The sequence below is a fragment of the Mus pahari genome, chromosome 15 (assembly GCF_900095145.1).
Source record: "Mus pahari chromosome 15, PAHARI_EIJ_v1.1, whole genome shotgun sequence".
In the NCBI taxonomy this organism is placed as follows: domain Eukaryota; kingdom Metazoa; phylum Chordata; class Mammalia; order Rodentia; family Muridae; genus Mus; species Mus pahari.
This window is the reverse complement of record NC_034604.1, coordinates 34572224-34593378: the sequence shown is the minus strand read 5'-3', so window position 1 is coordinate 34593378 and position 21155 is coordinate 34572224. Positions and strand designations below refer to the sequence as shown.

The window sequence follows — 21155 nt, the reverse complement described above, 5'->3', positions numbered from 1 at the left end:
TTTAAAGGTGTGTACCACCATGCCGGGCTACACTTCTTTCTAACTATGTGGGTATGGGCAGTATGCAGGGTTGGACTCTGCATTCTGAAAACTCCTTTCACTTTGCTTAGCTTTCATTATCATTCTCATTGGTCCAGCTAGTGATTGATCTCTCCCTGTTAGCTTCTCTGCTATAAGCTCACCATAACCTCTTGAAAGAGGTGTTGTTACCAGACCTATTTTGCAGATAAGAGCAGAGAGGTTCGGGGGGGCGGGGGATGCAGAAGTTATGCGAGAACGCTAAGGTTAAATACCAAAGCCGAGATGCAGCCCTGTGTGCTTCCTCTCCCGTGGTATCATGAGAGAGAGGCAGGGGTAATCTCAAGGGCGGCCCATTCTTCCGGTTTCAAAGTAGACTCTCAAATAAAGGCAGTATTACGTGTTACCAGTGGTCGGAGCAGTTCAGGACTTGGGAGAAAAGAGGAAAATTGGTAAGCCAGACTGATGAAATCTGGATTGCATAAAACCTTACTCTGAAAAGTTGCCTCCAAGACAGACAGGAAGAATGAGCCCAAGTGTTCTACAGGATGAGATTGTGACTATAGGGTATAGAGGCCTGCTAATAAGCTAACCATCCTGATTAGGTCATTACAAAATACATTGAAGTATTGAGTGATATGCCAAATGCTATAGATGAGTATAATTATCACCTCTTGGTTTCCAAGGAAAAATGTTTTAAAGCAACTCCCAATTTTTTTATAGCCTAGAAATTTAAGATAACTGAAATACGTTTTAGGGTCACATAATACATTATTTGGCAAAATGGTTTAGAGAAAGAAAATGTTTTTAAACTCACTTTTAAATGTGAGTGATAAGATTAAAAGTTAAAAAAAAGATATGTAATTTTTCAGGCTAGATTGCAGTATCATACTTGGCTAAAAATAATAATAAATTTTCTTTCCTATTACCTTTTGGGTCTTTTTATCCCAGCACTTAGTGCATCTCAAGTTCAAAGGCAGCCTGGGCTACATTATAAGGTCCTGTTTCATTAGGTGACTGGTGCAGGGAGTGAGAAGCAAGGAGGAAAACGGGAGGGTAGAAGGGAGGGGGCAGGGAAGGACCGTCTCCTGCGTGATCTCTTTCATTGCTGAGCTTGAGGGCCTTCGTTGGCCGTTTCTCCCCTTTGTAGTGAATTACCTAAGCACAATTTTGTGCATTTCCTACCAAAGTATATATGTATACATAAAGCATTTGTCATGGTTTTCTGCACTTGTGGAACATTGAGTTTTTAAACTTTTCATTGATTATCAACATTTTCCCAATTTAGGGAGACAGCTTTGATGCCCTAATAGTCAGGAAGGACTTTGGACGTCATAGTTTCACAGATTCATTTCATGCAGTGAGAAGGCAAGGAACTCGTGAGGCAACCTGCAGAAAACTTGCTGTTTGATTCTGGCCATCATTAAGTAATAGCCATGAGCTGATTTGGCTACTTTCCATACAAGGCCTAAAGGCACCTTATCAGGCTCCCATCAGATCGCAATGCCTGGCTGGTCAGAATGGTGTTAATGCCGGCCCATAAAACCACTGCCTGTTGAAATGTCAAGTGACTTACTGCTGAGTGGAAGAACAGGAGAAGAAAGCTGGGAAGGAGATAGGAGAAGCGAGGAGGCAGTGGGGTGCACAGAGGGACTTATAAGGGTGGGCCGAGAAGGTGGCCGTGGTCAGGATGTAAAGTAACTAACAAAAATAAATTATTGGAAGAAAACTTATAATGAGAAAAGGAAAGAATAAATTTTTAAAAAGAGAAAAAGCAAAGAAGAAAGAGAAAGATGTGGGTAAATGTATGGTTAAAATAAAAGGAAAGGAGAAAAAAAAAACAAGTAATGTAAAATACAATTTTTAAATAAATGAAGCCCATTAACAGGTGAAGAGGTCGCACATATACAGTGGAGTGTTATTTAGCCATAACAAGAATGAAACTAAGACATTACAGGAAAATGGTTAGAAATAGAGATTGTGTTACATGAACAAGGCTATATTCAAAAGGTCAAATCCTTCATGTTTTCTCTCATACGCAGACTCTAGATGTAAACACAAATATATGTCATGACATGAAAGTATAAGGGGAATGATGTGCACTAGCAGTCGCCGCCTATCGGAATACAACAGGAGAGCAATAGTAACTTCTAACAGAAAATGTATCCCAAAGGAAGTCCGGTAGCTTCAGCAAAGGCCGACACCATCAGCAGTTCTGATGCTGTTTCCATGGTATTGCTTTCCCGGCCTGCCTGGGCCTCAGAGTCAAAGGAGATGGCAGGTCTTCACAGATGACCATGCCTATCACTGAGTGATGTAAGGATGTGCTGGAGAAGGAGAACTGGCGTGAGTTATCTAAAGTCAGAAGGGAAATCCTCCAGCCCTGGGGAGCACGGTGCCCGTGAACACAGCCAAGGTCCACTTGGCTTGGTTTAATGTGCTCCTAGTTCTTTCAGCCAGGCGGGAGGACTGAACCTGGGCCCAGATTCCTGTTCAGCACCTTGATTCCTTATTATCCTACAACAAGTAAAAAGCTCCTTTGCCCTGATATACTGGTTATTGTCTTATTTTCTATTTTGCTTCGGCAGTGTGGGCCTGGCTTCATTCTGCTCCTTTATCCTGAATGACGCTCAGTGCTATCAGCCTAGCTGTTTAGAATTAGTGCCAATGAGGCTGGAGCAAGTGGGCTTATCCATTAAGTCAACCACACTCATTGAGCTGCCCACACAGCAGAACTGTTTGGGGTGTTGTACATACAACAACACAGATAAAAAGAGCCAGCCCTTGAGAGTTTGGGGCTCTAGCAGGTATGGAGGGCAGAGGAAAGTCAGTAGACTAATGTTGACAAAGCATTAACCCTTCAGGTAGTGGTAAGATCTATGGAGAGAAAACAGAGTAAGGCACGAGAGCTCACCAGGCTACAAGTGGAACCTTGTCAGTGGTGTGAGCAGGAATGTTATGTAGGGCAATCTCTCTGATGACACAGGGCTTGAGCAAAGGCATGGAGGCGATTGTAAGAGATAAAAAGATGGCTGAGAGATTGTATGGGCAAAGGAACTGGGGACAGTCTCAGGGACAGACACAGAGTAAGGAGAGACTCAGAGGAGGAGGAGGAAGAGGGTGTCCAGACCTTGCAGGGTGAGGTGGGCAGAAATGAGGACTTTGGCTCTAAGTGAGAAGTGCAAAGCCTTCTTTTACCCTAGAGTGAATTTCAGGTCATCTCACTGACCACAGAGTGGAGCAGAACACTTTCAAGGGTGTGGGTAGGAGCCTGGCTGACACTAAAGAGTATGTCTGTGGCCTAGGAAAAAGATGATGATGATTGGCCATGGTAATAGTAATGAAGGGAACATGTCATAGTTCTGGGTGTTATCTTGAAGTCAGAGATGACAGGATTCACTAATGTGGGAGATAAGAACAACAGAGGAACATGACAATTCTAAGACGTTTAGACTAAATGGTTGGAAGGATGCAGGAAGGAAATGAAACAGAGAAGACAGCATGAGAAACATGGTTGTACGTTTGTTAGAAGTGGAGATTAGCAAGTGGGGTATACTAAGTTGCCCACTGGGATCCAGGAAGTGAAGAGTGTCCAGTTGGGTATGTGACTTTAAAGTTCAGAAGTAACAATCTGGTTACTGATGCACATGTCAGATTTTGGTGTAGAAATTATATCTAAAACCTAAAGTTGTGGTGTTCATGGAAAAATGAAATGTCCCAAGGGGTTAAGGGGCTCCTACATTGTGACTTGGAAGAGATGAGGACCGAGGGGGAGGAAATCTACAAACTGTAGCTTCTTCTGTGATTCTGAACATGACAGTCCTGGACCACCATAGCAGCATCTCCAGGAGACTAAAAATATGTAACATATCTAGCCTCGTCCCAGCCACCCTGACACGGAGGTCCAGGAATGAGCCCTGCAGGATGCTTTGGGACAAACTCTTCCTGAGATAATGAAGCATGGTGAAGTCTGAGGTCCACTGGGCTCATGAGGCAGGAGACAGGCTAAAGTGTAAGAGAAGTCAGGGAAGCAATAGTCCTAGGGGACTAAATCAGCACTATTCATGTGACCAGCAGGCTGGGATGAGGCACATGTGCCGCCCATTGTCTGAATCCCATGGTGTTAACCAATCCAATGGAGGGTCTGCTAAAACCAGTTTGGATGGAAGACAAAGAAGAGCCATTAGTGGGTGGGCTGGTTTGTTGGTTGGTTGGTTGGTTGGTTTTGAGGCAAGATCTTTCTATTTAGTTCTAGATGGTCTGGAACTCTATATAGACCAGGTTGGCCTCTAACTCACAGAAATCTACCTGCCTCTTCCTCCTCAGTGCAAGGATTAAAGATGTGTACCACCATGTCTGGTTCCTAAGGCTAGTTTTTAATAGATTCAAGGAAGAATTTAAGTAGAGCAATCAGAAACTATAAAAGTAATAGGTCTTACCATAGGCTTGCTTCTCAAATAAGTCTGATCATCTTCATTCTGTCTTATATTTAAATGAACTGCCAATGCTCATTACAAATTTCTTTATCTTCACCACCCCAGGTCAGCTGTATTTACAGGTCAACTTGTCAATCTAAGTTCTCTGCAGCTGGGACTCGTGGAGTCCGTTCTGCCTCCTTGACAGGAGTGTGGGCAGCCCAGACTGAGTTTAGGGATGCAGTCACAGGTAGAATTCTGTTGCAATTATTTCCTCATCCTTTACAATAATTCCCAGGACTTCACATAGCTTCCAATGGCGCATATGAAAGCCCTGTTGTTACCTTAAAGCCTGTAGAGAACTGTAGATGAGGAGGAGGAATGGACAGACTAACAGATGAATATGAGAAAGATAAAGGTGGGCCAAGTCTAGAGCTGGGGAGGGGGCAATCAAGTGAAAGGAAGAATGAGAAAAGATATGAAATGGACAAACACTCATTATTATGGGATAGGCAGTGAAAAATAAATGCAAGGACACAGTCACTGGACAGGGCAGAAGAACATGATGAATCTAAGGAGATTCATCAGGCCTCCTTGAGCTGTCAAGGAAAGAGATTCATTGAGACGGAGGCTGTGGCGTTCATTCCCCTGATGATGATTCATAGAAGCTAAGGTCAGAGTTCGCATTAATTCTTTTTGAGGGAAAGAATGTCAACAAGCAAACACACTTTTCACTTCGAGGTGAAAGACCTCGAAGAAAACTCAAGCTCAATAGACACAAATTCAGGGGAGAGCTGAGCTACTTCGGAGCATGGAGAGGGAGGACAGCTGTCTAAATGGATTGTTCCATGGGGTGAGGAGAGACAGGCACAGGACAATGACTTTAGCAACGTAGCACTTTAAGACTTCTCTAACTTGTAGTTCTTCCCCATCTGCTGCAGCTCTGAAGAACACATCTAACAGAAAGTGGAAAAATAAGGCAATCGAAAAGAACCAGAAGCAGAGGAAATAATGGCAAGAAAATAAAGCCCGAGGCAGAATTAATATACACCTTCCATATACTGTCTTGATTGGGGGGAAAAAATAAGGTCAAATAGACAGTCTGTAGTCACTGGAGAGAATCTGTTCATTGGCCTCTCATCTTTCTATCCAGCAAGCACAGAAAAACAAAAATGATCACTGCTAAAAGTCTACTCTCTAGAAACTAACCCGGAACTTTTTAGGATGTTAACATTAAAGTCTAAAAAAAGTTCTGTTCAGCAGAGCCTCATGATATGGGCAAGGACTTTGCCAATGATCTGTCAGCAAACACAGCATCTGTTTTCTTAAAGTCAGACTCTTCTGAGTGTACTAACTTGCAAGTGGTCTCCATTTCTCAAGCAACAATCCGCACTTGATCCTGGTAACTTTTTATTTCATAGTAAACTCTTGAGAACAGTTGCACAGGTACCAGAAAATGATGCTTGGCACCATGGAAACAATTTGACACAGCAGTTACTTTGTTTCCACCAGCTACACCTTTCTAGAGAGTTCCCTTAGAGGCTTTATGTAAAGCACTGGGTTTTTTTGTTTGTTTGTTTGTTTGTTTGTTTTTTGTTTTCTTTAACAACTCTGCCATTTAATCAGCCTAGAGAATGATCTAGAAATCAGTCTGTCTGAAGGATTCTACTGAATTTAGAATTTAGTGTAACAGGAGAGACTGGGTGAGACCCTTCCGATGGGGCCCTGAAGCCAAGAGCATTGGCTCAGCTCTGAGTGCCCAAGCCATTGCACACTGCTGTGTTTGCATGGCGTTTCTGCAAGCCATTGGCACACTTACTGTTTTGGCCATGTAATGCATCACTCACTGTTCAACTGTGACAGATGTGCTTAAAATGACACACCTGTTCACAGCCTATATGGTTGCCCAGTGCCCTGAACTTGGCCCTTATGTCAGAGGCAACAAAAGACATACTAATATTTTTTTTTTTGATTTTTCAAATTGACAAGTTAAATTGTCTACCCTTGCATAGATTCTCTTCAGGCAAATGAGGAAGTACCAGTTAAAGGTCGTGTGTAAAATCAAAACAAAAATTAAACTGGCACCTGCATGATGAACAAGAATTATAATCAATGGTAAAACTGTCTGAAGTCATTTTCATTTCATTCCACCAAGTGGGCAGAGTTGTGGAGTTAACTCTTCTCTCCTCCTTTTCCCTCTCCATCCTTCCCCCACCCCTACCCCCATGTGTCTCCCACCCTCCCTCCCTCTCTCTCTCCCCCCCTCTCTCTCCGTTTTGGTTCCTTCTTGCTCTTTTTAGGGCCTGCACAGACCCACGGGCAGCCACTGATCACTCTCACTTCTGCTGAGGAAATGACAGCATGCTTCTCTAAACGGTGGGACGGAAGAAAAAAAAAAAAACAGATGTTCTGATACCAAATGGTCAGATCTTGGAGGGTTAGCAGTATTCTCAGGACCAGTAGGACCTAAAATATCTATGAGTCTGAAGAGCACTGGGGAGTCACAGAGTGTGTGTGTGTGTGTGGGGGGGGAGACAGAAGACTAAGACCAGAAAAAAGGAGGTGGGCGGACGTCTCTGTGTTATCTGCTCTACTGATCCCTCTCGAGCATGATGCAACACCTGACTTTAACCCTCTTGCGATGGTTTCTGTTTGGGTCTGACTTGGGGACTATCTGCTGAATCAGTATCTCTGAGCAGAACCAAGAAATTCACCCCCAAAGAGGAGTCACTGTATTAGTCAGGGTCTCTGAACAAAGTTAGACCCAAGCAACAGAATCCTCTGGTCTGAAATGGTCTCTTGTGTGAAATTCTCTGCTTTGTACACAAAGGAGAGAAGGCGCCGGTGGGAGCCTGCTCATCGAACGTGGTGCGAATCTAGCTTCTTCTAGAAAAAGCAGCCTGCGTCACATCGAAGCCAGATTTGGTTCTTTGCTGTGAGAGCGGTTAGGCTAGTGGAGGGGCTGGCTTCCGTGACAACTGGTACAGGGACAGGTGCAGTGTGGGTCCCACAGATATGAACTCAGATAAATCGTGCATGAGCGCCTACTCTGCACAAGAATGGAGAAGAGAACAACCCAGCTCCCACCCTCCTGGGGTTCCCATCGCAGCCTGATCATCTGTTGCCTTCTCAGCCAGGAAGATGTTTCAGATCCCGCTTCAGTAGAGTGTCTGGGAGGAAGGTAAGTGGTACTTTGAATCCCATTCTACAGCTGGGTAATGTGGATTCCAACAAAATTAGATAAGGGTCACACAGAGGTCAGAGCAGCTGAAAAAAAATTTTTTTTGATGCGCGCTGAACAGTTTAAACTGAGAAGTGAAGAAGATTTTTTGTGTGTGTGTGTGGGTTTATCTAAAAAGGAATGTGCCACTCTGAATATCTCAGTTTCATTTATTCAGCAAGTATGTAGTGAGTGCTACCATAGGCAATAAAAACAGCAAACAAAATAAGGACTGATGAGGCATGTGGTGTGTGTGTGTGTGTGTGTGTGTGTGTGTCTGTGTGTTTCTCTGTATGTCTCTGTGTATGTATGTCTCTCTGTGTGTCTATGTATGTGTGTTTGTGTGTGATGTGACATGTTAGGTGGAAAGTACCTTGAACAAAACCAAAACACAGCAGAGAACTAGAAAGGAATAAAGGTGCCTTGTGTAGGGAGGCAACTATTGGGCAGAGCTCTAAGTAAAGGAGCAGACTGTGGTTGTCGAGGGACCCCAAAGAACATCAAGTACCAGACTGTGAGATGGGCAGGGGCAATGAAAGTTTGAAGAACAGCAACATAGGCATTAAAGCAGAGAAGCAGGGCAGAGATGAGATACAGGGACCAAGAGACAGCTGGGAGAGGGACAACCGTGGCTGTGGCAGCAGGAGAGGTGGGGTATCACTGATGGGTTTATGTCCAGGGCCACTTAGGATCTCATGGGATCTCTCTGGCTGGAGGCAAGGCTTCATGTATGCGCATGAGCATGCCAGCAGAAGAGCTATCTAGCTGAGGGTGGAATCGGAAGGAGAGATGGACGGGGGCTGCTTTGTTTTCTTTCAACTTGTTCTACAGTTCATTTCTGTTATACCTTTCTCCCTTCATGGCATTGGAAAATGGTGACAAAAATTATTAGTCAGATATGGTGAAATGTAATCACAGAGTAGTAGACTGGTTTTTTGTTTGTTTGTTTATTTTTTCATGTCAGTTCAAACCACCTTCCTGATATCTGCGATGGATCCTCCTAGTTATGAGCTAGTTAACATGGAACTGAAATACAGCATGTAGTCAAATATGTGCATGTCCCAAAATGTGTTTCCGTAGTTGAATTAGCTCATAGAAATTACAGTTGTCTGGATTTTATTGATCCTCCTTTCTAGAACTTGTAGTAATTCATTCCTCTTCCCTAGGCCCATTGTAAATAAGAATTTCCCTCTCCAATGCCCCAAGTATTGAATACATTATTTAAAATCATTATTATATGAGATTCTACAAAGTATGCTGGGGCTGGTCTTGGTAAATCCCTTTGATACATAAATTTTTTAACAAAAAAAAATCACTTTTCATCGTTCTATGAATCTCATGGCATCCTCATGCATCTCCATCAAATGGCAGAGCCAGTGATGGAGGGAGTGAAGACAGATAGCCAAGAGACTGAGCGAGGGCTGAAGGGAGGCAGAGTTCCCAATCAGACCATTTAGCTGATCTTTAAGCCCATGATTGGACATTTGTTATCCCACGACATTTGTTAGAGACAAAGGCCCTGTCTTCCTCAGTCATGGCTTTATACACAAGATAAGATGACATCTATATTTCCTGCTGGTTCACCAGCTACTGTCTAAGAGCTGAGCCCACGAGGATTTCCCATCTTCCATGTGTCTGCTATGTCAGCGGTGATGGTTCCCCTCTGCCTCCCTCCAAAAGATATGTTGAATGAGACTATGGGCTTGAGGCCAAATGACTTGAGGCTTATTAATAATGGCGTGAGTCATTTGTGCTGCCTTTGACATATATTATTAACAGATTCCAGGAAGTTCCCTCGTCTCCCCTCAGTGGCCTTTCACAATTAGCCTTTCTGCTAAAGCACAGTGAACCCAAGGCCTCCTCCTCCGATGGAAACTAAATCCAGTGACTGTCAGTCGCTCGTCATCTTTAGTGAATTTATGTATCACACGTCTGCCATTCTAGCTCACATGGGAGAAAGGAAAGACTAAATATGCATGAGAGGCCATAGTCGAGTGATGACAGACGGAGAGGATCCCCTGAGCAGGTGCCTCCATACATGGTGAACACTAGTTTGGGGTGTTTCTTGACTCTAAGAAAAATGAAATCCTTACAAGGCAGACCCTTGGAATCATTATAGCCAGTAGCCACAGAAGTGTAATTACTTAAAGAAAAGCGTTGAGCCCGTGGAGCATCATATGCTCTTAATAACCTCTGGCCAGAGTTGTTTAAATAATCTCTTCCAAAACACCTCACACTTCGCCAGTTATTCGTGTCCCTGCGTTACCCCAGCCTTTAATGAATTCTTTTCCCCTTAAGTATTTCTGGAAATGCCCAGGGGCGCTAAACATGTGACTGGAAATAATTCTGACCGACGAGTGTCCTCAGCAAAGCGGGGATCCACGGGTCCAGGCTCACGTGCTTCCACTAAGACAGCACTTAGGACTAGAAGTCTGTCCCCATTTCTGTGGAGTCACTGCTACCAGGCAGTCCTGCAGGACCCGAGCTGATGAATTCAGAACATCTGCCGAATGTCTGCGTTAGAGCCTCGCATCACCTCCTTGCTAAGCAGAGTGAGACAGAGCCCATGGCGCTGCCCTTGGGAGGCAGGCGTGCTCAATCTCAGGTACCCTGGTGGCTCACAGACCTCCCTCAAACATTCCCATCTCTACCCATGGACTCTAGCCAGATGCCAGTGTCTTCATCTGCTCTTTTTTTGCTGCTGTCATCCCCACCTCAGGGACAGCTAATCTAACAATTACTCAAAGCTAAGTGTCACTCCTATAAGCCACTCTAAGCACCCCACTGAAAAGCTGTGTGAACGCCGGTGCCACTATCTCATAGAACCTATCGTCCTTCCGAATCGTACACACTCTTTCTCAAGGCTGCGGAGTCAACCCTTTCTCAAGTGCTCCCAGGATAGCCAGGTCCAGACAAGCTCTAGTCTCAGCCTGGAGACGGTCACCCTGCTGTTGGCTGATGTCAGCCTTTCTTACTGGAATCCATGGCATGCTCCTTTCCATCAGTCCTCCATTTGGGAGCACCCTAGTTTTTCCTACAATGATTTACAATGTGCCAGTGAAGAACATTTCAGTCTTTCTCTGGAGAGTCCTAAGCCCTGTTGAACCTATCTCTCTTTCTGTCTGTCTCTGTCTCTCTGTCTCTGTCTCTCTCACATATACACAAATAAATAATAATATATAAATAAATAAATATTTAAATTATGTCAAAAGTGGGGACATCTTGTTAGTAGTTGACTATAAAGGCTCAAACCCAACCAGAGTAGGCCCTTACTGAAGATGCAGACCCCAACATATAGTATAACAATATCTTGCCCTAAAAGCATATGTCTAAATCTGTGCTGGCTGCCATTACCACAGACCAGGCTCTTGAACAACACATTTCTCTGATACTGTCCTCTGATCCCATTATGAATTAGGGCTGCAACCTATGGATGTAGGAGAAACTATAGACACTTAGTCTATAGCAATGCTCATCATGAAAACTTTCTTCTTAGAGAGGTAATATATTCTTGAGAAAAGAAAGATTGTTTGAGTTTGGAATTTCAAAATTAGTCAGAGTGACAAAGTGAGACCTTCACAGAGGGGTGGGGGGAAGAAGGAGAATGAAGGGGTGAAGAAGGAAGGGTGAAGAGAGGAAGAAGGGGAGCTAAGGTTACATTGGGAGGAGGTTAAAGTAAAAAAGTGAAGACAAATGTAGAGGAAAATAGCAATCCACCATCATCCTCCCTCCTATCGTTAAAATTTTGAATTTTCTGTAAATTTATTTACTATAAATTAACACAGAGTAGGAAATAGAACATAATATAAAAGTGTAAAAATCACAGACATAACTAAAAGAAAGTTGGCTCCATTGTGTGTATGTATGTAAATAAACACATACATACAAATATGCATACTTAAAATTTTTCTGTGGGGATAAGATAGACTTACTGCCCTTTAGTGAGATAATAGTGAGTTCTCTTTAATGTTTATTATTATTATTATTATTATTATTATTATTATTATTATTATACTTCCTCTTCTTCCCTTAGGACATATTTCTCAGTAGAATGTATTTCTTAGAGAGTGTCTGTGTGTGATTGACAGATATGATACATGTGTAGTCTAGAACATCCACGATAGACAGTGTACTATGATTTATCACTGAATCATGGATGCTCCATTACAAAGAAGTTGCCTCTGGCTCCATTTCACCTCTGTTTTCAATAGGAACAGTGGAGAGAGACACAACCCCTGAGAATCTTCTGCCTCACAAGTGTAATGTTTCTGTAACACTGTAGACTTCTATCCAAGACCTTAGGTTAATGATGGAGATCCATTACTAAGGCAAATCAATCAATGCTACGTTATCAGAACCACTGTTTAATCCTAGAACTATCCTCACTATTATGACCACATATCTTGGACAAATGATATCACTTCTCTTTTCCTTAGTTTTTTCATCTATGATGTAGATAAGAAGTGCTTCCCTCCTCAGTGAGCATTAGATAGGACAGTGGGAGTACCATGTGCCGGCTGCAATCATTACCATTCCTTACGATAAGGAAGTGGATTGGGTACAACATCAGATGGCTGAGAGTCATTGGCTTTCCACTGCATGTTCTCTAAGAACTGTGGTAGAAGAATGTCTGCAGCATGTAGGTGTAAGAGCAATCAAAGACACAAAAGTCACCTTAGCCACAATGCCAAATCAAAGTAGTCAGTGTTTGGCAAAATGTGTGCCCCAAAGTCACAAGCCCTTGGAACAAGGAGAGTGTCCCAAGCATCTTTGATGGTTTCAGGAGTATGATAGTCAGGATGGTTAGGGAATTGAGGGTTTCAATGCACACACTCCTACACACACACACACACACACACACACACACACCCCAACATTGCTTCCATTTTACAGCCAAAATTCTTAGCTGATGAACAAAGCCATTCCCTTCTTGGACCCTCAACCAGACCTCATTTCCTGGGTTTCATTAAATGTTACCATGTGCTCGCATTGTGAGCCATATGGTTTCCGTCTCTATGGCCTAGCTCTGCCATTTCAGTGTGAAAGCAGCCACCTGAGATGTATAAACGTATGAGTGTGCTGTGTCCCAATAAAATTTTAAAAGTCTTGGCTGTGGTTTGCCAACTCCTGGGTGAGAGCACAGTAAGCCAAGGGTTGCACAGTGAAGCTGAAAGACAGACAGGAGCCAGTCAGGAGGCATCGTGCGATCAGAGCAGTACTTCAATTTTACCCCTAGAACCTGAAGGAGTCTGGGGAGCATTTTAGAAAGGAGTGTAACTCAATGTCAAAAACTCAGCCCTGGAGATCCAACCTGCAGCTTTCACTCACTGTGTGGCCACTTTTTGTCCCTTCCCATGTGGAGTCCCCTCCTAAAGTTCATGAGATACCAGCCTGCAGGGGTGTCACAAGGTGTCATTTGTCACTTTGGTGAGCTTGCCATGGCTGGGGCTTTCATTCACATCTTAGCAGACTAAGATCTGTGCATCCTCGTTTCCTGCCAGACTTATACTCCAAATTCAAGTGACTCCACCCTAGGTCAAAAGCCCAACTTACTAATCTTTCTTTAATTTATTTTATAATTAGTGGGTGGGGCTTTATTATGACACTTCATAAATAGATAGATATAAATGTACGTACTTTGCTCAAGTGATCTTTATGAAAAGCCCAAATGCCAAATGGGAGTAGTCTGTTTTCTCATCTATAACATAAAGTCCTTAGAGAAACACTAAAAGCAACTATGGTGGTTAGTGTTTATTATTATTTATATTACCAAGCGCAGTATAAATCTATCTATGCAATTACTTTGTTTAAACCTTTAATCAATTAAAACTATTAAGTCAAAACTATAGCTAAATCCTATCCATAATTAAAGAAAGAGACTATATAACTTCAGAACACAAAGCTACTGAGTGGTTGAAATAAGAACTGAAATCTTATAGTATAACCCAGAGTCTAGCAATTAACTAGTATAACGTAGCATCTTGTAAGAAAAAGTTCAAGCAGCATGAGATGTAGGGAGAAGGCAGGTGAATCCCTTTCCAGTGTCTTGAGGACATAGTCTGATACATCCATTTTTGCTATGAGTGGCATGCCTGAAGATCATTGGCTCATAATGTCCTTTAGTTACAATGCTTTCCACTGCCACATTGGCCCTAACTTTCTCACTAGCAGAGGCATTCCCAGACAGCTGGGTATGTAGCTCCATGGCGGAGAGTCTGCCCAGCCAGCATACACAAGGCTCTGCATTCAAACCAAGTGCTGCATAGGAACCAAAAAGGAATCCCTAGATTCTATAATCTCCCATCTGGTGCTGGAAGTAACTAGAATCATACAGGATGTCATTTGTGTTCGGCTTTATCCACTTAGAACAGTGGTCCTCAACCTTCCTAGTGCGGCGGCCCTTTAATACAGATGTGTGCTCACCCCTAACCATAGAATTATTTTTGTTGTTACTTCATACGTGTAATTTTACTCCGGTTATGGACTCTACGGTAAATATGTGATATGCGGGACATCTGCTATGTGATGTATAAAAAGGTTGAGACCCACAGATTGAGAACTGCTGCCTTAGAACAATGTGTTTAAAACCAGCCGCCTCTGCATGCCCTGCTCAGCCCAGCATCCATTTCTGTGGATGCACACCATCTTGCTGTGTGGACCACACTTGTTTTCTCATGGATCAGCTGACAGGCGTCTACGTTATAACCCTTTGACTAATAGGAATAATGTCATTGGGAATGTTCAAGTATAACGTTTTGTTTAGAAATGTAGAACTTCACTCAAGAGACTTCTTTTTTATATTTTTCTTTAATTGGTCTTTGAAAATTTTATACATGAGTATGGTGTATATGCCATTTCCACCCCTCCCTCTCTCCCTACCTCTCCTTTCTGACATTTCCCACTCTCACTCAAATTCATGACTTCTTTCATTATTATTACATATATGCATAACCATACATACATACACACTATGCTGGCTGATCTTCTGTCAATTAGACATAAGCTAGAATTATCTGAAAGCAGGGAGACTCAATTGAGAAAAAGCCTCCATAAGAGGCCTTTAATTCCAGCACTTGGGAGGCAGAGATAGGCAGATTTCTGAGTTCGAGGCCAGCCTGATCTACAAAGTGAGTTCCAGGACAGCCAGGGCTATACAGAGAAACCCTGTCTTGAAAACAAACAAACAAACAACAAACAAACCAAACAAAAACAAAAAAACAAAACAAACAAAAATCCAGCTATAAGGTTTTTTTTGTTTTTTGTTTTTTTTTAAATTAGCGACTGATAAGGGAGGGGCCAGCCCATTGTGGGTGGTATCATCCCTGGGAAAGCAGGCTGAACAAGTCATGGAGAGCAAGGCAGTAAACAGCATTCCTCCATGGCCTCTGCATCAGCTCCTGCCCCCAGCTTCCTGCCTTGCTCAAGTTCCTGTCCTGACTTCCTTCAATGATGAACAGTGATATGGAAGCCAAATAAACCCTTTCCTCCCCAATCTGCTTTTTGGTTATGGCATTCCATCATAGCAAAAACCCTAAGACACATACATAAATTGTTGTTGAGTTCATTTGGTGGTGTTTGTATGCTTGTGTGTTTAGAGCTGATCACTTATGATTAGATAACCCATCAGTGGTCTAATTCCTGGAGAAAATTGATTCTTCCTCTCTCAGCAACCATTGATTGCCTGTAGCTCTTCATCTAGAGGTGAGGGCATTCTAGAGTTCTGCCATCCATGCTGACAGGTCAGCTAGTCTTTGTCATTGTGAAGATCTTGTTTGAGTAACAAAATTGTTGACATTTTAAGGATGCAGCTTTCCTGTCATGTATGAAAATTGATATCTCACAGCAGCCATCATGATCCCCTTCGGTTTTATAATCTTTTAACCTCCCTCTTCCATGGTGTTCTCTGAGCCTTCGGTGTAGGGGCTTTGTTATAGATGTACTAATGGGGCATGTTATAGATGTACCAGTGGGGTATATTATAGGTGTACCAATGGGCTATGTTACAGATGTACCAATTGGGTTTGGAACCCCATGATCATTTGTCATTGGAATTTGACCAGGTTTAGATTTCTTTAATGCTCTCCATCTGCTGCAAAAGTGGGTTTTTTGATGAGTGGTGAGTGCTACACTTATGTGTGGATATAAAAATACGTATTTGGAATGCAGTTAGAAATTACAATGGCTTAAGAAAGAGGCAGTAGTATATCATCCTCTAGGGTTTATGACCTCACCAGCTATGGGTAGTTGGACAGGTTTATAATACCAGACATGAATTTCCTCCCACTGAGCAGGCATTGAGTCCAATTAGACAGTTGTTGGTTACCCCTACATATAAATGCCACTATTGTTCCCTTGGGTCATTGTTGTGGTAGGTAGGCTTTGCATCTAGGTAGGACTATTAATTGTTCTCATCTTGGAAGTTCGCATAGCACCTTCTGATACGATGAGAGCTAGTCCTCAAGGAAGAAGCTTCCAGGTCAGGTCCAACTCAATTCCTCCAAGTTTTGTTTATGAAATATATGTGTCTTTAATAGTAGTGCCTTACCTTCTAGTTCTGGGAGGCAACATAGGGCAATGGCACTAATCCATAGTGTTCTGGAGTTTCTCAAACTCTTCTTAAAATCACATAGAAAGTCTATGTTTAACTCTTTGAGGGAATTGCAACATGTACTCCATAAGACTGAGCCATTTTAGAACCCTATTATCACTGTGGAAGAGTTATATTTCTCCATATCCTCACCAATGTTTTATATTCCCTTTCTAAAAATATGCCAAGCCAAGCCAGGCATGGTGGCGCACACCTTTAATCCCAGCACTTGGGAGGCAGAGGCAGGTGGATTTCTGAGTTCGAGGCCAGCCTGGTCTACAAAGTGAGTTCCAGGACAGCCAGGGCTATACAGAGAAACACTATCTTGAAAAACCAAAAAAAAAAAAAAAAATGACAAGCCTAGTAGAAATAGAATAATGTCTCTTGTATTCACAGCTAATAAGGTTACACATTCTTTAACAATTTTATATGCTTTTTCATCATTTGTTTTCTTTAGGGAACTCTATGCAAGCCATCTGTTGTCCTTTTATCATTGAGTAGCAACAGTTCTTGATATATAATAGATCTGTGCTGTATCAGATATATGATTTGGAATAGTTCCCTCACTCTGTTGGCCAACATTTTATTTTCTCATGATATCTTTTGAAATAGAAAAGATTTTTAATTTTGATAAAATTTAGTTTGGCTATTCCTTTGATTGCCTATGCTTTGATATCAGCTCTAACCATTATATGATCCAAGATCAAAGAGATTTGCCTGTATAAGAATTTTATAATTTCACCTGTTCAACTAAGTCTGCAATCCACTTCGAATTGACTTTTGAATATTTTAATTTCCACGTGTTTGTCCAATTATCCTAGCACTGTTTGTTGAGAAATATTGTATGTCTTAGCATTTTGGTAAAAAAATTAGTTGATCCAAGACATATGTTTCTGAACTCTTAATTCTGTTCTTCATCTAAACTCCTGTTCTTATGCCATACTATTTTGATCTGTGTAGCTTTGTAGTAATTTTTAAAGTTGGTAAGTGTGAGTTCTCCAATTTTTCCTCTTCAAAAATTATTTTATTGTTTTGATTTCACAACACCTTAAGTCATTAAGTCAAGAAATGAAGCTGTAACTTAATAAAAGAAGGCCATAAGAAGTCCCAGGGACCTCTTTGTGGTATGTAGCGATTTCTTTTGTGAAACTGATTGGTTTCTTCTCCCTTCCAGCTCTGAAAGCCAAACTAGCTTCTCTTTCAGAGTCAATTTACAAATGAGGATGGGACAAGAGACCAGTAAATACTTGGTCACATATCTAGTGAATGTCTTCTGCAGCCTGGTTTCTCGGGCATGTTCTTAGATAGTAAAGCACACTACCTCAGATAAAGATTCCTGGACTTTGCCCTTAGGCAGGAGGCTGGAGGTGAACTTGGATAGCTGCACTTTAAACAAACTCTCAGGTGATCTGAATGGAAATCAGCATAAAAGTTAAAGCAAAGCAGGGGAGAGGGAAGGCCTTGGGATCATGGCATGCTTTGGGAGAAATGATAGTGACATGAAGAGAAGACTGTACTGGTAAATGGGAAGGGGGAGGGAGAAAAATACAAGGGATTGGCAGCTAACAATGAGGCAGGGCTGACCAGTGACCACTTCAGCTCCCTACTGTGGCCTTTTTGGCCTCACCTGCGATCGTATCACCTGCCCTGAAGGAACATGAACTTCTTCCTTGCTAATATCACTCCTACAGTTTAGAAGAAGATGAGAGTCCTATAGGCAAGACAATGATCCCTCAAAGCAAGTAAGAAAGACTCAAGAGTAATAGCTGACAGTGTTCTGTATCAGAACTGCTCATACTAATCCCATCTTCCAACAACCCCAGGGATATAAAATATGTGTATGGGCCAAACATTTGTTGACATGATATCATAAAGAAAATTTCAGTTCCCTGTATATACACACTTTTGGAATTTATTAAAGTAAGCATGTTTGCACGCTAATGAGTATATTTGGCTTTACATAAATAATTCAACCTTAGCTGAATATTTGATACTGTCACTATAGAGCATCTTCAATTTTCAGAGGTGATCAATATTTGGATTTTACAATCATCAGTGCTGGGAGCACCACTTTGCATAAACATGTAATGCAAAGTATGTTTAGCACCACTTCAGAAATTGTTGGAAATTCTGTCCTGATCTCAAGCTGAAACTCACTGGATACTTTCTGTGAAATACAAGCAAATAGTGAAAATAGCAAGCTTGAAATCTAAATATATGGAATATGACCCAAAATTAGACTGATTGGATCTTTACATGCTGAGACATTTTTGGTAGGGAAATATTGAAAGTCTTTGTTCTAATTACATGATTATATTTCTATAAGAGAAAACTTGGATAATAAAGACAACCTGATGTATCATACACCATAGTCTCACCTCTTTCCCAGGATGTTTTAGGTAATAGTGTTGGCCTCATGTGTGGTGTGTTCAGAGGCAAGGCTTCTGTGAAGTCATGAGACACAATGTGGGCAGGTGCCAGCATGTTGCATGGATTCATTGAAAACTTGATTTTGAGGTTTTGGTCTTCAAGCATTCAGAAATCTTCCACTGATGCTGAATTTTCAGGGCCACCCATTCAGTTATGGAACTGAGTTAGGGCCTGACATGGCCACATGCTCCTGTTACCCAGCACTGTGAGTGACAAAGGCAAGAGGATACTTGAGGCTTGCTAAATGTTCTTTTAGCTCTAGATTCAATATGATGCCGTCTCAAAGGGGTGAAGTTGATAATGACAGAGTAGGAAATGTGACCCCTGCAGGCATTTGCACAGGTGCCCATACTCACTCACACACATGCACACACAAGACACACACATACACACACACATGCACTTCCATTCTTTTGACAAGACCATTTGAATAACTGTAGCAACAACTCTAGAAAACATTCTTTTCCAAAAGGAGATGATAAAGTGGGTAAAATGCCGAAAGGAAATGCTTTTGCAGGTAAATGAGGACAGGCTCTTGATGGTTCTTATTCCTTGATGATTGTTGAAAAATAAGCAGTGTGAACGGGTTATTTTCAGGGCAGGACTCAACCTCAGCACTGGCTGGCACTTGGATGGATAATTCTTTACTGCAATGGACCACCCTGTGCACTATCGGACACCTAGCAGCACCCCTACTGTATTTGTCACTTTTCTGTCTCCATAATAAAATTCCATGACAAACTACAAGCAACTTTGGAAAGGAAAGGGTTTGCATTCAGGCCACACTTAGTAACTGAGAGAAGTCAGGGCAGGAACTAAAGCAGGGGCCACGAAGTGCTACATGCTGACTTGGTTCTCCTGTTTCCCTATGCTTTCTCATACAACCCAAGGCCTCTTCTCAGGATTGGTATCCCCCAATCACTAGCTAAGAAAATGCCCCACAGGTTTGTCTATAGGCCAAACTTGTTTAACTATTTTCTCAGTTGTGGTTCCCTCTTCTCAAATAACTCTAGCTGTGTTAAATTGGAAGCAGGGGGGTGGGGGGTGGGGGGGATGGGAGGGTGGATGGGGGGATGTCCACAGAAGCAGCAAGCACTTTTCTGCTGAGTCATTTCACACTTTTCTGCTGAGTCATCCATACTTTTCTGCTGAATCATTTTGCTAGTCTTTTTTTTTTTCTATTTTCTTTTTAACTCATACTGCTTCAAGTCCTTTGGTGTTATTAAAAATATTTCTAGGAACTAATGAAATAGTTACAGTGTTAAGAGTTCTTGCAGAGGATTCAGATTCAGTTACCAGAATCTACATGGCCACTCTGAACTGCCAGTCACTTCAGTTTCAGGGAATCTAGCACTATCTTCTCTTGCACAAACACAGTGCAGAGATACAAGCAAGTACACACACACACACACACACACACACACACACACAAACACACACATAATCTTTAAATACAACAAAGTGTACGACCAAGATATAAATATGTCCTTGTCCTTGAAAGAAAAGAAGAAAACAGGTCTGGTGGAATCAAACTGGTAATACTTCTATTGTTACTTTAACAAGTTATTGCTGAGTATCCTGCTAACATCAGCATACTTAATCTCATTGACTGGTCACAACAGCCTGTAAGAGAATCCGCACCTTCTGCCTGTTATAACTGATGAGGAAGCTGAGGTAACTAGGTGAAGGTCATACCCAGAGAAATATGCTTCCTTCTAGTTGTGCTCTCATCCAAGTCAGTGCCGTGGGAAATATTCTGCCTCTCCGCATTAGCTGTCCTACCTTTAACTTCAGACTGTGGTTACCCCTCTCCATTCAGTGGGGAATGGTCATCTCCTCAATATCTTCTGTCTTCCCCCTCCCACCCAAGAGTTTTCTATCATAGCCGTCTTGATTGGCTCCTTGGTTCCTTGTTTCTCTGATCATTCTATTCTGAGATGGCCTCAAGAAGAGGAATGTACTTTACTTATCTTCATCTTCAGTGCCTTCATGGAGGCAAACACTAGGAAGCCATGGGATGCTAACAAAAGCTTTGCAGCCAGTGGTAGAAAAGGGGGCATCATTACAGTTGGTTCTTTGTATCAATGAGTTCTGAATCTGTGGACTCAACTAAACATGCTCCAAGGAAAATAATGGTGTCTAGGAGCACAGGTGACTGTTCAGTTGTAAAGTGCTTGCTTCCTTGTGCTTAGAGAGCACCATTTTAATCCCTTAGAACTCATGTCAAAGAGCTGGGCATGAAGCCTATAATGCCAGCATGAGAGAGAAAACCAGCCTACCTGAATCGCCCAATTCCATGTTTAGTGGGAGACCCTTTCTTGAAAAATAAGGAAGACACTCACTGTTGACATCTAGATTCCACACACATGTGCACATGTACATATACACTCAAACATACACACATGTACACATATACCCATACCTGTACAAACTTGTATACACGTATGCACATACACAAACATATATACACACAAAGAAAAAAAAA

The 21155-nt window shown here is 42.1% G+C and overlaps 1 protein-coding gene across 1 annotated transcript in view; it reads left to right on the top strand.

The window, feature by feature from the left end:
• The first annotated feature begins 7377 nt into the window (after positions 1-7377).
• The window catches only part of Nr3c1 (nuclear receptor subfamily 3 group C member 1), a 111070-nt gene continuing 97292 nt past the window's right edge, over positions 7378-21155 (top strand). The window contains exon 1 of the mRNA XM_029547216.1: positions 7378-7614. The gene's annotated coding sequence lies outside the window, so the exon portion shown is untranslated. The remainder of the gene's footprint in view (positions 7615-21155) is intronic.